We start from the raw sequence: 19,613 nt of genomic DNA, 5'->3' as shown, positions 1-19,613 counted from the left end.
TTAAAAATACGTTACAGAATGCGATAAGATTTAAATGCTCTGTAATGTACACTTTTAATTAATTATATAAATATATTATAGATAATATATCATCTGATTTTATAAAATAAAAATTTTACTCAAAAAGAAAATATTTCAAAACTGTTCCCTACGCATTTGTAAAACCATATTTTTTCTAAAAATAAAGTATATTGTGAAATCAGTTTATATGTCTCAAAATTAAAAAATCTGCAAGTACTAAATCTTGTTTTACACAGTAAGTGTGACTTTGAACTTGTTTAAAAACAAGAACACTTCTTGCAAGAACAATAACGCATAAAATGACCCTTCCAAGCTTAAAAAATAATTGCTCTTTACTTTTGAGTGATGACCTAACACAATAGAATCGTCAGAATGCCTCGTGCGGAGGTCCGACTGGTAAATTTTGTTTTCTAGAAAATGGTATTCTAATCCGAATCTTGGCATCTAATCTCACAAACATTTCTTCACTATCAACAATCAATGAATCTTCTACTCATTTCCCTGTGTTTTCTTTATCTACAAACTACCATAACACCTCCTAATCTGCCCTGTTTGTTTATTTTATTAGTTTTAACTTTCTTTATTTGTTTAATGGCTTGAAAATCCTCATGGTTAAACGAAGCGGACAATTTGACGGACTGGTCTCTCATTGGACTTCCAGACCGACGGCGTGACGTCACAGCTTTCACCTGATTGGTCAAGACCACAACTGCGTAAAGCGTCACGTTTTTTATCATCCCTAAGACTATGGAGAAAACCCACATGTATTTTATAAATACGCTCACTTTCAAATACAATTCATTGAAACAAGAGTTTCTGAAAATAGCGATTTGTTGCGCACCAAAAAGTGAGAGTAATATTTTTTGACTGACGAATTGACTGAGACAGATTCTTTACAAGTGACAGTGTTGTTTCTCTTAGGTAAGTTGGAACTTTTCATTTAGGTCGAAACCCAGATTCGGCATGAGTTTTTCTTTGTTATTTTTTTGGCGGCTTAATTTTTTCGGTTAAAGAGATCAAGTGAAAGTGAAAGATTTTCAGCGGGCGGAAGTAGATATTGTCTGACAGTCCGAGTCTTCGCTCGTGTTTTTATCACTTACGGTCTGAGCTCTGCTTTCTTTCGGCCTTTTGGATAATAAATTTCTCGTAAGTTTGTTGCATTTTGTGCACGCTTACTTGATTAAGATTTGTATGGAATGTATAACGCATGAGTTTTAGAAATTACTTTTTCTTACTTGTAAAAGATTCGAATTCTTAAATTTCTAGAAAATTTAAGAACTGCCAATAATTTTTTTATATTTTAAATTCTATATCAAAAATTTTAAAATTGTTATTTTATTCCTAACTTTTTTCACTAGTGTTTAAAAATATTAAATTTTCCTTACATTTTTTCGTCATATTTGATAAGTTATAGAAGTTATTATAAGTTCAGAAATAGCAAGTATTTTGCAATATTTTTGTGATATATTTGAGAAAAAAGATGTGTTTCAAATTTATGATTGAATTTTATGACGTATTTCCATTGCAATTTTGTTAACGATTTATGGTATATCTGATGTTTTCAATGCAGATTCTTTTAATAGCTCACTAAAACACATATATAATATAAATTTTTTCTTTAATATATGTGCTTGTTTTTAATGTTAATATATAAATTATTTTTACAAAATGATGCATTAAAGTAATTTCGATTTAAACATTTTAAATTTCCTTTTTTTTTTTTTTTTTTTTTTTTTTAGAAGAGTACTCTAAAATTGGTGACGATATCCTTGAGTCTGAAACTAATGCAATTTATTTTAATATTTCATAAATTAAATATCCAAGTACTTAAAGTATAAGAAGCTTTGATTTTTGTTTAGTAATACATATTTCAGAACTAAATCAATATTTTCAATTCATGTAATGCTAATTTATCTTTTTGATCTAAAACAAAAGGCAACTATTGAGTAAAAGAATAATTAATTATTAAAATATAGATGAGAAATTATTTCTTAATTAATTTCAAATCAATTTTTAATAACACCGCTGATTAATTGCTATCATTCTAATTTTAATATTGCTATATATTAAAAATTTGATAGAATCTGTCATTTTAGAAATTTCTGGATGATAAATTTGTTTTATACTGCAAATCTTTCTAGGAAAATTGCCCATATTTATACTGTTATGAGAACTCTTTTTTATCGTTATTCAAATCTTTCTAGAGAACTTGCCCATATTTATACTGTTATGAGAACATTGTTTTATCGTTATTCAAGTCTTTCTAGAAAAGTTGCACAAAAAATAAGGATAATCTTAGCTTTTTAGGTGATATTTCAACACTGAATGTATCTTTTATCCAACCGTTTCATGAAAAAGAGTTGCAAAATTTAACATCAGCGTTACGGTGTAACGCCAGATTTTCTACTACAATTGCTAATGAAATATTGATTTTAATATTTAATAAATAATATAATATTAATAAATAAATATTTTTGAAGGAAAACTTCGTTAAATATTACATATCATATCATTTATCCTGAGTATGGATATAATAATGAATAAAAATATATTTCTATGAAATTTATTCGCTTTTTTTAAAAGAATTTTTTAATTATTTAATGCACCAAGAGTAGAAGAATATTACCTGAGAATTAGTTTATTGTAAAATAAGAAGGTCGTTGTGAAAATTGACTATTCCACAGAAAAACCGAAAAAAAAAATTATTTTAAAAAGTAATGTTATTATTTTGTTTCTATGATGCACAAAATTTGTTTTCATTATTGTCAATAAAAATTATTATTAATAAAAAATACATATATTATTTTAATAAACATGTTAGAAGAAGTAAAAATTTGAAATAATTAGTAAAACCAACTATAATAATTCTATGTCAGGTTTCTTTGCAAAACAAAGAATACAGTTAAATTAAAAAAATGGAACAAATATTTAATATTCAAACTAATATTTTTCATCTACAGAATGATAGAAGTTTAAAGATACATAATATTTAAGTTTATTAATAAAATTGGTTTAAATTTACGTAACATTTTTTTTATCATCACAGTTTACAATTCAAAATCTCTATCAAATCATATAATATTTCTTAGGTAGAATCAATCATATATGTTTTTCCTTATATATATTTTATGTCTTATGTTTTTGGTGAATATATATCTTTATTTCCCTGTTAACAATGCTTCGTTTGCATGTTTTTTTCTGGATTTTTTGTCCCTATTACAAATTTCAAGTCATCACGTGTTTGCCAGAGTCACGTGTTACGAAACTTTTGGCGAACTTTACTGAAAGTGCCATGAATCTTTTTTATTTCCTGTCTATTTTTAGTCCAAAATGACGGAATAGCAGATGTGACATTTATTCAGGTGACAACAAACGCACACTCCAGTTTTTGCGTTTCTTTCTACCAACGCTAAAAACGTTTCGATATCGCAGTTTAGTTTTCACAGTCCACTTTGGCAATCCGTTCATCTAAAAATCGAATTTAATCATATTCTCCTGCAGTAACAACGGCAAAATCTTTTTAAAAGTTTAAACAGAATGTTATAAACCGTTTTGTAAACCAAAACTTACTTTCTTATTGCTGTTGTTGCTGTACAACCGCGTTTTTGGAGCATTTTGACTAACACATGATGGGACAAAAGCCGGTCAAAACCTGCACGTGCACGTGTTTCCAAACCAGGCCAGTAAGTTTCGTTTTCAATCCTTTTTTTTTTCTCTCTCTCTCTCTCTTAATTCCGCGCAATGCGGAAGAAATTTACAATTTAAGGTTGTCATTCAACTGTCAATCCAGATTGCATTTTGTTATTTCAATAAACCGAACGCTTTAGATTAACAGCTACTTATCATTGTATCTATTCAAGGTCCTTTCCTCGTATTTAACATACAATGAATGCGTTAATGAAAAACCTTTAGAATCGAATTTAGTATTTAAAAAAATTATTATGATGAATAACTGAAATCGGTTCTAAAAAAAGTGAAATTTTGTGAGTACTTAAGTTGTACATTCCTGTTCGCCAACATAAAGTGTTCTTCTGAATCATTAACTAGCATAAATCATGAATTTTATGTAATATCTGTTTAAATTTAAACAGTAGTGGAAATGGTGCATTTTTTAATGAATAGAAAACGATAGAAATTTATACGTGAGTATTTGGATTCGTGAAAAATTTATAAAATTTATTAAAATGCAAAATTTTCTAATTAGTAACCCTTTTTAAATGCTTCAATTATTAATTCTTAATAGATTCTGAATATTATATTAATTGTAAATATTTAGGATTTATTCTTTTCCATCAAATAAAATCTTTTTTTTTCTTTCCCTGGTAGTTTTAAAATCAAAAGATACAAATAATGATGCAAATAATTAATAATTATGAAATAAAAAATCTTGCCGAAAATAATGCAGTATATTTTTGATTTCGGTACCTTTTTTCAACAAGGTTCTTTGTTTAATACGCTTTATCCAATAGCACGACTCATTTTCCTATTTTAAGCGTTCTGAATATATATTTTTCATAGAATTATATCGAAAAATATTCCTTTAAGTCGATGCATTTCTTTGTGCATTTCTTCGCTGCCTCAAATTATAAAAGAAAAAGCAAAGTTCAAAATATTACCAGTAAAAAATATCTTTAAAAATAATACAAACTTACAAAAATTGAGTTAAAAAAGCACAAATTTTTTAAGTTGTAATCATTGCTAAAATTAAAAAAAAAAATCATTACCTTTTGCTAGGTGATAGAATTTTTTACACATACCCTTCTGCGCGGTTCCAGTAAAGTTAAAATATGAATAAAATTATTTGTGTTCGTACATGCTTATTTTAATACTTCAATAACTGATTCATTTTCCACGATGCACAGGAAGATATGACTACGTGATGCTACCGAGTTAAAAATCGTTTTTTCCTGTGCATTTCCTAATTGAGGAAATATATCCGCCTAATGTTCTGTAAGCGCAGTAATTTATTGATGTTATTTTTGATAAATCAATTTGTGGTAGTGTATAAGTATTCTGTTGTTAAATACTCGAAGTCTTCTCAAAATGCAAAATAGGAGGAAAAAAATGACTTGAAATTCTTTATCAAGTATTTTAAGTTTGAACATCAAAAATATTAAATCCAGAGAGTAATGGAAAATAAATATGAACAATACTCATTTCCATTTAAATCTGTGTAATGAAATCTTAATCTTCTTAGAAATTTTTCTTTTATTATTATATTAAAAATCGCATGGATTTTTTTAAAAAAAAATTATTTAAAGAAAGAAATATACTTTTTCATTTAATTTTTGGAATATTTGTTACGTGTATTCAATAAATCATTTAAGATAATTATAAAGTTATGGCCATATAAAAAGATATTACAAAATATGCTGAACGAATAAACAAGACAAAATTCTTAATAGCATCGATTTTAATATTTTTAGTAAAATGTTTTACAAGAAAATTAATTATTCAATACATTTGAAATTTGCTTAAGAAATATCTTATTGTTATTTTTTCATAAGGCATTTAAATTTTCCCAAATAAAAAAAAAGGGTTTTTTTTTTCACATCTCAACTGTTGCCATGCGTGTCATTAAAAGTCTTGCAACGAAAGAATCAATCACTGTTAATTTCCTCAAAAAATTTTTAATTCGGCTGCAAAGAAATCTTTAATTTAATAATTAATTTATTCACACTTTGCGTTTCGTAGAATAATTAATATTCTTATAAGAAATAATTTGCATTTTCATGATATAAATTTAAATTCTGAATTCCTTAATTCTTTGCCAAAAACTTTCAAACGATTTTTTACTGGGCGCAACATTTCGCACGAAAATCGTCTGTTTCCATTGTAGTTAATATTTCTTCTGTAATAACAGAAGTAAAATTCGTTTGTTTAAACTTGAAACAATATGATTTTTTTTTCATTTTAATCAAACTCTAAATTTCCTTTCTTCATTTTCCTGTAATTTTCTTTTCCTGTTATCTGGAGAATTGAAAAGATTTACATCTTTGGGTTTCTGGTCTATTGTTTATTCTGAACTCAATTAAAATAATTATACGTCATTTCAAGATTTCCAAAAACTTTTTGAAGTACAGCCGATAATTTCTGTGATTAAAAAACGATTTTCCATTTCCAGTTTGAATAATATCGGTTTAAGTAGGTTGGTAGAGCGAGAACTAACACAAATTCAATAAATTCTTCAGCGCTTCAGTTTATTATTTTTCAAAAACAGATGTTAAAGATTAAATGCAATCTTATTAAGTTTCATAAAAATAAAAGAAGGAAAAAAAATTACATCTAATTCAAACATTTTCATTTAATTCTCATTTATAAACTAGGAAGAACTTTTGAGATTTAGTAATAAAAAAATAAATTGTTTAATTCTAGAAAATAAGCTATCATACTAATCTGTGTCTAATTTTTAAAAAATAATTGGAATTATCTAAAATATGCGGTTTGAACTGCTTATAAAGTGTTAGTAATTCTTTTAGGTATTTTGTAAAATTTAGAATTAATGATCTATTCTACATGTCGTTTCGAAGTTAAAAACCTTTTTGAAACAAAGCTGATTTCTTTTAACAAAAACAAAACAAATGATAATAATAACAGTAATGATTCTCTGACCACTAAAAAATCCCTACCAAAATTCAGAGGAGAAAAGTAATTAGTTGAATGGATTTACATATGGTGAAAAAGAAAAATGTCTGTATGGATAAAAAAAAAATATGAAAAATAATTCACAGTATGATGTCTGAATTTACTTAAAGAAATAATATTTAATAATCGAAGAAGATGAAATAAATAATAAAAAAACAGATACGGTAAATGGACTAAATTATACTTTTACCATTACCGAATAATAAAAATTTTCTTAAAAGATATTATCATCATAAATATATTCATGCACCAGAACAGAGTTTGAACCAGCAATTACATATTACGTCAAAGTAAAATAACAATGGCTAAAAAATTTTTATTAAACAATTTTAAATATGGTTTTGTTTTTTCCCAAGATAAAGGAAATGTACTAATTTAAAGATTCAGATAAAGTATTACTTTGCTGCTCAATGAATTGCTTAAAATAACAAATGCAAACTTAAAAACAGTTATCAAACCATTTTAAAATACTTTTGATTTGTTTTTTCTCTCAAAAAAAGAATGAGACAATAATAAAAGCATGTGAAATAATGACTTAATCTTTTTTCAAGGCGCATAAGGAAAATTATTTTCTTGTCAATTTCAAGTTCAAGGAAAGGCAGCAAAAGATTAAAATATCAAATTTAATTCCTTTTATCATAAATAAAGAATATTGAATAAATGGGAAAAATCAATGCGAAAATGACTCCATTATGCAGCTGTCTTTTACGAACTAGTTATTTCTTATACAAGGACACAGTTATCATAAATATATTATATATTCGTTGATTTTCCCTAAAGTGAATTTATATCAGCAATTAGAATTGAGCGATAATTTTTTTTTTAGATTCAATCCAAGCGGAAAGTCGTTAACTGCTCCTATCATGTAAATACGCCTCATTTGATAAAACAACCCAGATAATTAAACGGATAGATAAATCACTTTTACGCATGTTTGAATTTCAAATATCCAAAATATTTCTTCATTTTAAACAATAAATTGAGAAATTTCGATTTTTAACCGGAACTTTTGACAACATAAGTAGCTAGTTTTGTATTTAATTGTATTCAATTTGGAAATGAAATACATGCGATAAATTTCTTTTTCTTCATCTGATGTCATTCTTGATTTCAAGGTTATCAAATTAATGCGTTTTTCGTTAATCATCAAGGTCATCTTAACAGTCAAAGGTCATTATCTGATTTATGCACCCAGAGAACAGATCCCAAAGTACTTATCGCCTTTTTCGAGAATTTTATTCATGAATTTCTAAAGATGTGATTTTTTTTTATCAAGTAACCCTAATGGCAATGATCTTCCTTTTATAAATCTGAAGGGAGGATTATTTTATATCAAAAATAAATTTTGAAAGTTGTAGCATTTGAATGAAGTTACTTATTTTATCTATCGGCTATGATGAAACTATCATTTTCTGTTTTCATTTTCTTTCTGCAAGATGCATGTCAGATAGTTAGGTAGTCAGGTAGTTAAATTATTGCAAAATTTCATCACTGAGATACGCTCAGTCAAAATATTAGACGGGCTTCGTTGAAGGACAAAGTTATTGCTCGGAACCAAAATTAGAACTACCATTGCAACATTAAAAGTAAAGCCTAGTAAGGTTAAAGATAAAAGAAAATGTAAATTACTAAATAAATAATTATATAAATGATAATACTTCAAAACCGACGTGTCATCCGAAAACTGCGCAAGGTGAAAATCTTTATACTCAGAATATAAAGCTCCGTTGAATCTAAAGCAACCAAATTTGTTATGTAATTATTTGTTGGGAGTTAAAGGCTTCTAACAAAAAAGAGTATTCAAAAACAATTTATTAAATAAAAATTAATATAAATTTTAATATTTTTTCTCAATAACTTCGAACATATTACAGAGCAAAAACCATTTAGATATTACTTTAAAGTTTTAAAAGATAAGCTTTTCAGCGAAAAAATCAAACTCGAGATCTTAATGAATTTTTGTGTTTCAGATTTCATTGAATTAAAAAAAGGCATTCTATTGGTTCGCCTGTGAGAACGGTAAATGAAAAATGGTTTGAGGAGAGATGAAATCTCTTATATGGATTTAACATTAAATTTATCAAATTTCAACGAACTGATAATTCTTTAGACTGACATTCTTTCTGTAAGCTGCGAGACGTAAAAATAATTACATTCAGATATGCAATACTTACACAATCGATCCAGAAAAATCAAATCAATATTATAATATATATTTAAATAAGATAATAATTTTTTTTCCTTTCTAGCTTAATTAATTTCATTTGTAATATATTATTCAAATTATTGTACTCTTTTCGAATATTTTTAACTTAATATATATTCTTTTCGAATAAATTTGGTAGTTAAATTATTGTTAGATATGTATTTTAAATACTAGATAAATTCTTCGGTTCATGAGTTCTTTTAAGAATTATGTAAAAAAATCTTTTTTTTTTCTTGATACTTTTATAGTAAACGAAGCGTTCTGATATTTTCATCGATACACTAAAGATCGCAGAGTTTTTTTAGCAATAGTTTCGTTGTAATATATCCATATTTGGGAAGGTCAACATTTAACAAGATATCGCGGATCAATTTCAAAATCTTATTGAATGGATTAGTTTCAATTGAGCTGTTTTTTACAACACTTGAATACAAATGAGATATGAAATTTGAGATTTCCTTTTTCCCAATGAATTCTAAGCTTTTTCTTCCTTTTTTTTACCGATCGTTTGTTTTATTTTTGTATGAAAATAATAAGGAGGAAAAAAATCGGAAATAGTTCATCACTCAATGTCAAATATGTACGCTGCTCAAAGATTTGTAGTTTTCGTTGATTTAAATAGGTCACGGGCGAAAACTACTATTAATGACCTTCAAATTCTAAAATACTAATAAAAGGAATTGAGATACTTAATTCTGCATTTCTTTTTATTTCCTTGACAAATACTTCTTTGTTTTGAGACAATGGTTTGTTATCGAAAGGAAATGAAGTCTATTTTTTGCAGAATTAGGCTAAAATCATCATTTTATATTTTCCTGAAAAATTTCATTAGATGAAATTTTGGCTTATAACCTTAATTGTAATAAAAATAAAGTATTTTTGAAGATACTATCTATGTATAGTAAAAGAAAATTGGTGTAATAAGAAAAGAAAATAATGACTTATGTGAAGTCAGTATATATAAGAAATGGATATTGTCTAAGAATTTATTCTAAACATCTTCCACAAGTCTAAAAAATTGTCAGTTTTTAACAAATAACGCTGGCTACTTATGTATAACTTTTTTCCAAAAAACAAACAACAAGCAACTAATTGCATATTAAAGCATATTTGTTATTAAACGTAAGTACTGTACTATGTTTTTTTTTAAAATCGTAATATTGTATTATTAAATTAAATATACTGTATTAAGCGTAGTAAATATCAGTGACACTGTACTTTTTAAATAATTACATATTTTTGAATTATATTTTTTGTTGTATTTAGTTTTCAAACAACCACTAGCTTTAATTTTTTCTCTGTAATTTTTAAATAATGTTTCAACACTAAAATACATCTTTATAGCTTTACTGGATAAAGAAATTTACCTGACAGAGTTCGCAATATACAGTTCAATTGATTTGAAGATATTTACAGGTACCTGTAAAATTAAATCAAACAGACGTTGATCGCCTATATTTTATTTTAAGTGAAAACCCAATTCCTTAAATGAACTTATAAATAAAAAACAGAATTATTTAATTCTTTTAAATTATGTTATATCTGTGTTTATATAATAAACCATTCTCAAACGAATCTTAAAAGTATTTCTGCTGTGGTTAATTAATAAAACCGAATAGAAATCCTTAAAATATACATGGTAAAATAACAAAAGTAAAGTAAGAAATCTTAAAGATTTTTTATTTTAATAATATGCTTATTAAAGTAAAATAAACTTCTGCCCTCCGGAATCACCAAAGTAACCAAAGATGAAATAGAAGCCTTTAAACTTTGAACGGCATAGTAATAAAAGTGAAATAGAAACTCTTAAAATATAAGTAACAGAGATAAAGCAAAAATGCTTTAAAAAATGAATCTAACTAATTGAATCTAACTAACTGAAAATGGGCTCTTCCAAGACAAAGTTTGCATTATATTGTTCTGGGAAAGGGATATTCCTTCAAACTATTCATAACACGAATCCCTTCCCCCACCTCACCCCAAATCCGATCATCAGATTTATAATCAGTTTTTCAGACAGCCCTTTACTTTCCTTTTATAATGCATTGGGTCACTTATTATTATGTGGTAAAGAGAATTATGACTAAAAATTTTGCATATGATGCTCCTGTAGTCATATTACCTGTTTATTGAAAACAGAATTACATTACAAAGAAGTTTCTAGAAATAAATGGCATATACTCATTTCGAATTATAAACAAAGCCTTAAACTGCACGTTTCCAATCTTCAAAACATTAAAAACGAAAGTTTAAAAACTTTTGATAAATAAAAAAATTTTATTTCGGCTTTCTCCGTTCGCTCAAAGCAGTCTGACTACTAACCCTAATTCATATAATTTCCATAATGCTTCCGGGTTTGAACAAAGATTTTTTGCAAGGTTAAATGCTGTACGGAAGAAACTTCTGGAAGTTCTGAATGCGTGAATCGTTTTTTAATAAGCACGCCTTGAAGCTCAAATGACGCAAAACAACATTACCAGACGTTTAGAATTAGGTTGCAAATAATATTTCGATTTCCTTTGTTGTAAAGATTTCCCATTCCACTTAACAATATCTGTCTGTTGGAAAGTTTATTCTTCTAAGACTAGGTGATTTTCTTCATAACTTCCCATCTTTATTTTTAATGTCCTTCACAATGCTTCAAAAATTGTAGTTTTGTTGCCGTTTGAAGATTCTAGATGCACCATTATTTAAAAAATATATTCAAAGAATAGATAATCAACCTATCATCTTGTTGAGTCGTCATCAGCTTGTCAAATTGTCTTCATTTGAATTGTTTACTTGGCAAGGATGGTCTTTCTTTTTTTAATAATAGTGGTGAAATCTACAGGAAGAATTACCTTAATTTTATTCTCTATTTGCAAAATTTATTTGATGATTGTGTTTACATTAAGCATGAGATGGAAAATAATGATTGCTAAAACAATTTTTAACCTCAGATTGTTATCCTCACCTCCAAATTAAATTTATTTAAGTTGGAAATTCCAAATTCATAGCAATAGTTAAATGTTTTGCAGAAAATTGTTTTATTTTAATGGTAATAGCTATAAATTCCAGATGTAATTAGATTTCCTTTTGATGTCTTATTTTAGAGTCATATACACACGTTTTTATCTAAATGTCGATCTAAATAACACAATCTAATCATTATTAAAATAAAAAATCATGATTTACCATTTGAAAAAATAGAATGCTAATTCAAAGTAAAAAATTAATGCGTTTGCAATTTTGTTATTTATGAAAAAATTAATATTTGAATTGTGTAAAAATGATATAGTTTGGGCTTTTATTGTTTATCACATTAAAGAAAGCAAACAAAAAATAATTAAATCAAAGAATTCTTCTACATTTCTGAAATTATTTACACATTCAAATATTTGTATAAAATCAAATATTCGTACATATTCTTGTAGAAAAGTTACCATGAGCATTGTGATTCAGAAATTTAAAAAAAAATGTAATACATTTTAATTTAAAATTATTTCGTATTCTTCTGGAATTAAAAAGATACGAAAGACTATCGTCTGCGGCATTATTTTTTTATGTTTGGCAGAAAATAAAAACAGACGATTTAAAAAAATGAAGATGAATTACGTAATAATTCGAAGCTCCTTAACGAACTTCATGTATTTAGTGTTTGAAGGCAATTGAAAAAAGAGAAGAATATTAATTTCAGCAATGAGGACACAGTTATTGTTCAAGATTAATTGCTCTGCCGGCTATTTAAAAATAAACAAATGTTGTGCAAAAGCTTCTTTTGTATCGTGTCATATAAGTAATTAGTCAAGCTTTGTTTGTATTAGAAATTACCTTCGAGAAATGAAGTGTAAATAGTGACACGTTTAGTGAAAGCAATGCCGTGAAATTTAACCTTCTATTATATCCATTTCTTCTTTTACATTTGTCCTCACATAATAATCTGCGTTAACCTTGTTGTTCGAGTGTTATTAACAGTTTCAAGTTTTATTTCTATTGAAATCATCCAAAATAAACCTACAGAATTGTAATTAAATTATAATTCTAAATATATTAAATACATCGCGTATTTTTCTTGTTTCTAGAAATGATTTTTTTTTAATCAAGTTAAATCAAGAGGTGTTTCAGAAAAACTTTTTTGGGCAAAAAAGAAAAGTTTTTAAGAATTTATAAATTGGTCTTTAAAATATTTTATACTTTGGAATGAAGCAATTTAATACAAATTAGGTGCAACAAAAATTACTAACAAAGAACAATCTGGCAATGAATATTATAAATATGAAGAAATACAGAAACATTTTTGAAGTCAATATATTGATTGATTCTGTAGCAATTGTAACGAACTCTTAACTGCATGTTATATATATTTTTAATAAGTTTAATTCGATATTGGAACTAATTTTAACCGAAATACATTATAGATGAAAAACAGTTCAAACTGTAATACCAATATAGCTTATAAAAATTTGCACGGATCTTTTCATGCGCGATACACAGTAAAATACATAATTTGAAACAACATCGACAATAAATTGTCATAATAAAAAGTAAAATTTCATATTTAAAAAAAATTATCTTTTAATTTGTAAAACAGACAGCATTCTAATAAAATGAACAATTTATTTAAGGAAATACAATTTCATACAATGAAACCAACAGACAACATTTCATTGTTAAAATTAAAATTTATTTTACTTTAGTTATATAATATCTTTCAGAAAAAGATTTTGTGTCTGATAGATGATACAGTTCTATCGACAAAAGATATATAAAATTGATATCTTATGAATGAATTGTAGATTTCTTAGGTAAATAATAGTTTATCAACTCTATTCTCAATATACGTTTATTCTTCTTTTTTGATAAAAAGGTAATGACGCGGAAAAATTGACGTGAGAAAAATGACGCAGAAAGTAAAAGTATTCAGGTGTAACATATATCAAATTCCATTGAAAGGTGCGATTCAATTTTAATTATATTCATGAGATCTTTGGTCGATTTTCTTTTTAGAATCGTTTGTTTATTTTAAAATACTTTTTACCTTTAACATTTTCTATGAAAATATTTTATTCTGAGATACTACAATTGCTATGAAAATTGATTTCTTATAGCGAGATTTTAATTTGAATTTGATGAAAAGAAAGATAAGAAGCATTTTTTATAATTCAGTTGTTTCCGATTATAAATATCGGAACAAAAAGCATGAAGTTATTTTATGACTTTTGAAAACAAATATTTTTCTAATTCTTTGTTTTTATTTTAAGAATCATTTGACGTTGAAGTAAAAGTTTATTGATAAAACATTTTTTTTTGAAAACACGTATTATAATTATTCTGCTCAGTTTTTGTAAATGCAGCTACTTAATTTTAATAATTCTGATCAAAAACTCAATAAGAGAATCGATATAAACTTCACCATATACGATATTTAATTTATTATACATAATATTTAAATATAAAAATTTGGCAAAAGAAGAAAAGATTTTGTTTTATTCCATATTTCAAATCTTTAACAGTCGGATAAATGGTAAGATTTTAAGACTTAATTTGAAAATGAAAAAAAAAAAAAAAAAATGTTAGCTTGTGAAAAAAACTTGAAAAAATTTTAAACTTTGAAAAAAATTGATCCATAATTTTGCAGTTTGCAAAATTATGGACAGTATCGTAGAAAATTAAGTAATTCGAAGAAACACATAAATAGTAATAGGTTCCGTTGAACTATTGGAATATTGCCCGATCAAACGTGATTGCAAAATTGATGATCTTACGCTAATGAGAAACAGTAACAATACAAAAGAAAGGTGCCAGAGTGTGGTTCTATAAATATCTTTCGAAAAGCACCCTCCATAGAAAACAAGAATATATCACCTGTTTCATTTAGAGTTGCGTACGTTTTTTACGGCAGGTCTTAGCCATTTATTTTTACACTTTCGCTACTTAAAATAAATAGGGAAAACTCATCTGTGTTGCTTTTTAATTCTATTAATAATTTCGTATATTCAGTGAAAATAATTTTGTTGATGAAACTGTAATAGAGTTATAGAAAACTTACGAAATCTTTTATATCATTTCCAAATAAAATCTACATTTTTTAAAGGAAAACGAAACAATGAATGCAAAATTTTTGATACGTCATTTTGAAATTTGATTCCCTTATAATCTTTATATAGTAAATATTCTTTATAGTTTTGACTTTTCGCATTTCATTTCCAATTTCATCGAAATAATGCATTCTAATTCAAATGCATGAACTGAAAAATCTTCAAGATAAAAAATCATTCATACAAAATGGTCAACCAAAAAATTTCCTCAATAATATTCAAATAATTAACATTTATCTTTATTAACGCTTAGTTTAAAGAATGTTCATATCTATGGAACAAAGGACAATGACCATGTTCTTTGGACCAAAGTTTCATGAGACCAAAACTCATGAAACGTCTGATCATGAGTTTTGGCAGACATATATTTAAAGCTATTAAAATGGTATGATCTCGAATTTAAAATTGAAACGATTTGAAAACTTTTTAAAGATTATACAAAATACATTAAATTCTTTTAAAATTCTGTATTATCTTTCTAATTTATTTTTAAATTCTGACTTTCAATAACAATACCATCAGCCTTGACATTTATCATATTTTTTTATGGATTTGGAGAAAAAATATCGAAAACGCAGTAAATAAACACAAATTTCAGAGATAAAAAGTACTTATTACCTAACGTGGCGCAATTTTTCCGAGTTTAGTTATTGAACTATTGATCGTTTGGTGTGTTTTTTTAAACTCTCAAGTTCAAAAATACTACACAAAAATTTTCTCTAATTACTCTGACAGTATTCTATTGACAGCAAAAGTTTAAAAAAAATTATTCTGCTGTGAATTAGTTTGAGTTGCATAAAGTAGCCAGTCATTCGAAAAAAAATATTTTTATTTTCAGTTTTTCATAATTTTTTTTTTTTTTTGCATAGATCTGTATATCTAGAATAATTGAATACTCTGCTGATCGAAGAAATCTATATAAGATTCATATTTATTTAATTTCAAACGATATTCCCATTTATTTCATAGAACTAAAATAGGATTAAACTGTAGAAAAATTTAAACCATTAATAAATTTTAAATTACTTTAATTAATGAAAAATTTATATGGTATTTCTTTCCAATAAATAGCTAAAATTCAAAAACATTTACAGCAAAGTTTACTGTTTGCAAGTCCAAAAATTTTAAAAATTCTAATCTGCTTCAGGTATCATGATTGATGATAAGACATTCTTTTTATATCTTATCATTAAAAAGGACTGATTGAGATTTCAACAAAAAGGTTTGTGAATTTTAATTCATATTTTAAATTTAACTCTTACAAAATAGGATTTTTTTCTGTTTATTTAATTCGTAAAATTTATCATCGATGCGTAACCTGATTCTTAGATCTTTTATTAGTACATTGCTGTATTTACTTCCTTCTTAAGGACAGTGATAAAACATTTGCATATTTTTCCTTATCATCCACTTTTCGTTTCACGTTTCTTGCAAACGTGCTTTAAATTTTATCATCATGCTGTATTATGCCTAATTGAACTGCGTTAACAAATAAGATATACAATCAATTACCAAGGCGTTCTAACAGGAAAAGATCAATGTCATGAAACTCGCAGTTGATTTAAAATAAATAAAATATCAATGCAAAACATTTCTTAGAAATATTAATAAACAATTTCTTCTAACATTGGGACTATTAATTGATTAAGTACTTGAAAAGTTTTGAAACTTAAACAAACATAAATTGATTTTTAATATATAATTCTTTTTCAGGCTTTTAATATTTTGTAAAAGTTAATCAAAACGATATTATTCGTGAAAAGTTTCAGCAAAATTTCAGCATATGCACATATAGCAAAAACTGTTGATAATAATTCTTCATTGTCTATAATATATTAATGAGAAGATAGTTTTTAAAATATTCCATGATGCCCCCAAAATTTCTCAAAAAAGTGTTTTTCCTACATGCAATTTTTAATTAGGAGCTCTTATAAGTTTGATCACACCAGTTTTCAATTAAATGTCTTTTTTCCTCTAATTTGCGAAAAACAAGTATTGCAGCAACTTCAGATAATTTTGTTCCTGTTTACAAGTGTTTAGCATATCTTTGTAAACAGAACCTTCAATTCAACCTCAGCCTTTCACTGATTTTATAATTTATGCGAAATGACATGCTAATTAGTCTGCTAACAATTAAAACTGTTCCATGATTTCATCTATTCCAATTTGTGTTTTTCCTGTTTACACTTTGTAGCGAGTAGTTCTTCTTCATTTCGTCAAGAAAATGTTGAAATATTGACAGATCTTATTGCTTTACAATATCTTTTGGTAGAGATTAGATGATTTTTAAACAAAATTTTTACTTTGAATATAAGAAATAGCTTTAATAATGAGGTTTTCACAGAATTATTTTTACATAATTTCCAACTAATATGAATTAGTGCATCACTTAATTAGATGATTTATTAGAATTAATGAAATGCTTTAAATTAAGCTTAAGACAGAATCCATAAGGCAAAATTGTAGTATTCACAAGTCATTAAAGCATATAACATTTGTTTAACTTAATTTCTTTAACATGCACTTTCCAATAACTGCACTAAAGAATGATTGAAATGATTTTGAACAAGATCTTAAAACTCAGTATAAAAATTTGAATCCATAGAATCAGTAGATTTTGGACCAGCTTTTAATTGAAAATAAACTTTTGATAAGTTGAATTCAAATCTTGAATTTACAAATAGTAGATTTTATTTCTAATTTAATTAATTACATTGGTTTCGAGAAAATTAAAAAGATATAAGCCTCTGCTATTAATTTTTATCTAATATACATAATTAAATAGTTTCAAGATTGAATTAAATATCTGAAATGTATGTAAACTTTAATCAAATTAGCAAACGATAAGAATAGTGTAATAATTTAGTGATGGCACCATACATTTAATATTTAATATTGTAACATGCTTTAAAATAGTATAATTTTATTTTTTTCCATTTATGAAATTGCTAATTCATAATGGATAACAATAAAATAATTCATTATTTAATGAAGCATTTCCTCATAATAATAAAAAAAAAGGTTATTTTGTTATTTAACTTCTTTCCTAAAGCTTTTCTTCTCTTAATATTTTTGAAATGGCAATGTAACATCTTTTTTTTTTTTTTTTGAAATAAAGCATTTTAAAAGATTGTTTGTCTTTAAAATATACCAGTTTAATAAAATTTTGACTTTTTTTAAAAAATCAAATGAATTTTAATTAATCAAATAACTTTAAACTTTATTTAATATTAATACGTTAATTCAGAATTTAATCTTTTCGAAGGAATTCAATTTCAGTCATCTAAAATTAATCTTTTTTCCTAAACTTCTCATTATTCTGATTGAATTAATATATTTCTAAGAGGAATGCTTGTGTAACTTCATATCAAGTTGAATAACCTGACAAATGACGTGAACCTTGTTTTAAAAAAAAGACTCTGGAAGCAAATGACACTCTAATTACTATATTTTGTATCTCCACTATAGTAAAAATGCAAATGAAAGGCTTTCAAGAAACTAACAAATAAAAAAAAATCAATTCACTAAAGTCGTGTTTTTTTCTTTCTTCAATACATATAGAATGAAAAAAAAATTGGCATGCAAATTTTTTTACTTCGCATTGACGCATATATACCCGGAAATCAAAAATTTAACTTCTTTTCATTTTCATTCTTGACCCCGGTAGTCTGCTTTCATTGATTTTTTTTTCTTTATCGAAACGTGAACTTGGCTCATAATTGCAGACGATTTTTCCAATGACAGTTATTTGAATATAAAAGACTTCTTGTCCATTTCTTCTTCATATTGATTCCAAAAAGAGAACTAACGCACATCGCTGTTTTGGTTTCTTGACTTCGATGATATTTTGCATCAGGCAGAAATTTGTGACTGTAATCTTTATATTTCTCGTCCAAGAAAGTCTTCTCGTATATGCTCAAGGGGTACTATATACATTTATTTCTTATCAGATTATTCATAATTTATTTATTTATTTTGAATTGAAAATAAAACACTTACTTTTCCAATTTATATTAAATTTTAAATATTCTTTTACATACATAAAAAAATAATTTATTTGAATTATCTGGTTATTATCATTGAATTCTTTCCTGAAAGATTTTTTATTTAATTATTAATCTTAGCATTTTTATTACATTTTGAATATAATACAACTAAAATATTGTGAACTGTTTAAATAAATAGTATTTAATAATATTCAGTAATCATTTTGTTCTTTGCTCTTTTTGAAAGCAATTTAATGTACAAAATTTTTCAGACGATTCTAATCAATTATAGGTATTGCATCAGGAAATCAATTCCAAATTATAATTTTATATTTGTCGCATTTATTTTGGCAACAAGATGAGAAACTTAAAATGTTTCGACAAGCAAAAATATACTTATTCTTTAATTTTTAGAAGAAATTGCTATTTTTTTGTTGAATTCTAGTATTTTTTAATAATTTATAAACATCTACTATCATATTAAAATAAATTAAGAATCCCGTTTTGAAAAAATGCATATGTTCTGAACTTTCAACTTCAGAATTGGTAATTTACTGAACAGATAATGGGAAATCCCATTGTTTTCGAAAATCACGTTGTTTTGATTACAGTATTGCATCTTCCGTTAATATCTGTAAAATATCATAACACTGCGTCAAATCATTTTCATACATTTAT

The 19,613-nt window shown here is 25.7% G+C and overlaps 1 protein-coding gene across 2 annotated transcripts in view; it reads left to right on the top strand.

Moving 5' to 3' along the window:
* The first annotated feature begins 789 nt into the window (after positions 1-789).
* Positions 790-19,613, top strand: part of LOC129976094 (alpha-tocopherol transfer protein-like) — a 30,250-nt gene continuing 11,426 nt past the window's right edge. Inside the window, exon 1 of one of the 2 annotated variants that reach the window (XM_056089471.1) lies at positions 790-942. The gene's annotated coding sequence lies outside the window, so the exon portion shown is untranslated. Of the gene's footprint in view, positions 943-3,491; positions 3,705-19,613 lie in introns of those variants that run through there. The other variant, XM_056089473.1, reaches the window with a different exon arrangement.

The sequence above is a fragment of the Argiope bruennichi genome, chromosome 7 (genome assembly GCF_947563725.1).
Source record: "Argiope bruennichi chromosome 7, qqArgBrue1.1, whole genome shotgun sequence".
NCBI classification, from domain to species: domain Eukaryota; kingdom Metazoa; phylum Arthropoda; class Arachnida; order Araneae; family Araneidae; genus Argiope; species Argiope bruennichi.
This window is presented reverse-complemented; position numbering and strand designations above follow the sequence as displayed.